The sequence below is a fragment of the Bison bison genome, unplaced genomic scaffold, assembly GCF_000754665.1.
Source record: "Bison bison bison isolate TAMUID 2011002044 unplaced genomic scaffold, Bison_UMD1.0 scf7180017864029, whole genome shotgun sequence".
NCBI classification, from domain to species: domain Eukaryota; kingdom Metazoa; phylum Chordata; class Mammalia; order Artiodactyla; family Bovidae; genus Bison; species Bison bison.
Window position 1 is genome coordinate 2422680 of NW_011494601.1, and position 3436 is coordinate 2426115.

A 3436-nucleotide genomic window follows, 5' to 3' on the forward strand; every position below is an offset into this window, starting at 1 on the left:
TTTTCCAGTGACTCAACTCTTCGCATGAGGTGGCCAAAGTACTGGAGTTTCAGCTTCAGTATCATTCCTTCCAAAGAAATCCCAGGGCTGATCTCCTTCAGAATGGACTGGTTGGATCTCCTTGCAGTCCAAGGGACTCTCAAGAGTCTTCTCCAACACAACAGTTTAAAAGCATCAATTCTTCGGTGCTCGGCCTTCCTCACAGTCCAACTCTCACATCCATACATGACCTCAGGAGAAACCATAGCCTTGACTAGACGGACCTTTGTTGGCAAAGTAATGTCTGAGGCATCTATACCCACACTCCACTGGTTCATTCTCTCCGCCTGTAACTTGTGTGGCCATGGGCTAGCAGCCCTGCTCCAAGTGTGTGGAGGGGGGGTGGCCTGGCCCCCATGGGGCTAAGACCTTTCTGGAACCAGTCTTGTCTGCCCAGAGACAAGAAGACAAGGAGGCTTTTGTGGACTCTGACCCTCCCAGCCACTGAGCCCCTTCCAGCTTGGCAGTCCCTCTCCTCTGCTCCACCTCCAGAGAGATGGCCAGCTCCCACTAACCGTTTGCCTTGGCCCCTTGCCTTTGGGTGTGGGCCGGGGGAGCAAGCCCTGCCAGATGCCCCCTACCCCCTTTTAGCACCACAACAGGCCAGCCTGGGAGGCCACACACATCCTGCAGCATTGCCAATGGGTATCCTGGGAGCAAGTCTCCACATTTCTGTGTGACCTTAGGCCACCCCCTGACTTCTCCAAGCATCATACTCCAAGTGAGGGTTCAACTGTGAATCTTGGTGGTAACTGCCAGAGCGGAAGCATGAGAGGAAAGGATGACTTCGCACATTACAGCACTTTAACTACGCAGGCAGTTATGGGTCGTCTTTCCTTAACTTAAGAACTTGCCACTCTGAGCCTCCAAAGACCCAATTTGCCCTCTTCTACCTCCACCTCCCTCCAGATTTCCTCAGTACCTAGTTACTCACCTGGGGCCTGATGATGCTTCAGAGCATGAATTTTAGAATCTGGTCCACCTGCCTTCCAACCTGGGATCTGCAGTTTTCTGATCTAATCAAATATATCTTCTCTGAAAATATATGGTTTTCACTGGGTCAGTGATGCCATCCAACCATCTCATCCTCTGCCATCCCCTTCTCCTCTTGTCCTCAGTCTTTCCCAGCATCAGGGTCTTTCCCAATGAGTCGGCTCTTCACATCAGGTGGCCAAAGTACTGGAGCTTCATCTTCGGCATCAGGCCTTCCATTGAATATTCAGGGTGATTTCCTTTAGGATTGACTGGTTTGATCTCCTTGCTGATATTAATATATCAGATTAATAATCAGAATACATAAAGGAAAGAGGGAAAATAGAAAAAAAAAGTATTTGAATAGGCAAATAAAACTCAACTTCACTCATAAAAAATTGCATGTAAATAAAAATAACAAGGTCATTTTTTTCATCATCAAACTGTCAAAATATTAAAAGATAAATATCCAGTGTGCAAAAATGTATAGGGCTGCCAGTACTACAACTTCAGGTCTCCCCACTGCAGAAGTATTTTATGTAAACGGCGCCACCTGCAGCACAATTGCAATATAGACTGCAGTGTAACTGGGTGTGCCTTGGAGCCCGGCTCTCAGTGGCTGGCCCCTCCTTTGGGCTTAGTTAAGAATCTTTGACATATCCAGCAAGAGGCCAGCCTGGCTAGATTCAAGTCCAGTTCCCTCAGCTTGGTAAACTCTCCCAATTCCTTGTCTGCTGCTAAGCCACTTCAGTCGTGTCCGACTCTGTGCGACCCCAGAAACGGCAGCCCACCAGGCTCCCCCGTCCCTGGGATTCTCCAGGCAAGAACACTGGAGTGGGTTGCCATTTCCTTCTCCAAAGCATGCAAGTGAAAAGTGAAAGTGAAGGCGCTCAGTCGTGTCCGACTCCTAGTGACCCCATGGACTGCAGCCCACCAGGCTCCTCCGTCCATGGGATTTGCCAGGCAAGAGGACTGGAGTGGGGTGCCATCGCATCTATGCGGTTCCTAATATAAATTCAGACAAAATGTGTATATATGGAACTGAATAATATGTGGAAAGTGAAAGTCGCTCAGTCCTCTACAACTCTTTGCAATCCCATGGACTATACAGTCCATGGACTTCTCCAGGCCAGAATACTGGACAGGGTAGATGTTCCCTTCTCCAGGACATCTTCCCAACCCAGGGATCGAATCCAGGTCTCCCACATTGCACGCAGATTCTTTACCAGCTGAGCCATCAGGGAAGCCTACATTTGGGGATTTTTACTGTCGTGCTTTTATTTTCATGTTCATCTCATCAACATTTAGAGATCATTCCATCTTAGTACACCTAAATCTGAGACAGGCTGGGACTTGGGACCCTTTGCTGCAGTGCTTGCTCCTGGACAAACTGTTTTCTCCAGCAACAAAATACAAAGAAACTATAGGGGACTAAAAGTAACTGTGTGGCTGTACAAACTAGAAACAAAAAGATACAAAAAGACCAAAAACCCAACTGCCACTTCTCAGGGGTCAGAAACAAAAGCAGGGTACTATTCATCACACCAAGAGGGTGTGCAGACCTCCTAAACACACCCCTCCAGCCCAGGCACGGATCCACCCCAACCCTGGAGTCATTTAGGGACCAGCTCACCCCCTCCCCCAGGGAGCAAGCAAGGGCACCCATACCTATTATTTGGCGTGCTTAGATAAGAGATCCAATAAAGCCTTGCCTCATCTGGCATTTTATCAATTTCTTTTTTTAATTTATTTGGTTGCCATCATGTGGGATCTTCCATTGCGGCAAAGGGACTCTCAACTTGTGGCTCTAGGGCTCAGCAGCTGTGGCATATAGGCTTAGCTGTTCCTCAGTGTGTGGGATCTTAGTTCCCTGAACAGGGATCATACTCAGGTTCCCTTCATTGCAAGGTGGATTCTTAACCACTAGACCACCAGGGAAGTCCCAATCAATTTCTATTTAAGAACCCGGGTCAATAACAAATCCACTATATTCCTTTGGAAAGTATCTTTTAACAATACTGTTACTCCTTTAGAAGGACAAAATTTCTGTGGAATGCAGACCCTCCATTTCTGAGCCTCCCTCTCAGAGCGACACTATCTGATGTCATCAGAGCTGATTACTCCGTGAAGTTAGGGATTCAGATCCTGTGCCACAGGCGTAGGTGGCACTTCTGGAAACTGCAACTTGCTGGTCTGTGAAATGGGCTCATAACGGATCATTGGGCCTCCGGTTCCATCATCCTCTTCTGTGCTCGAGCCCAGGGGGAGGTGAGGGGGCTCAGAGCGCGGCCCCTTCCTGGGGAGACGCCCAGCCTGGCACATCGCTCCTCCGCTCGCGGGGTCTCTGGAGGGGGCGGGCTCGCTGGAGCCAGAAAGCCCGGAGCCGCCCAGGAATCTTGGCTGGAACTGCGAGCATTTCCTCCCA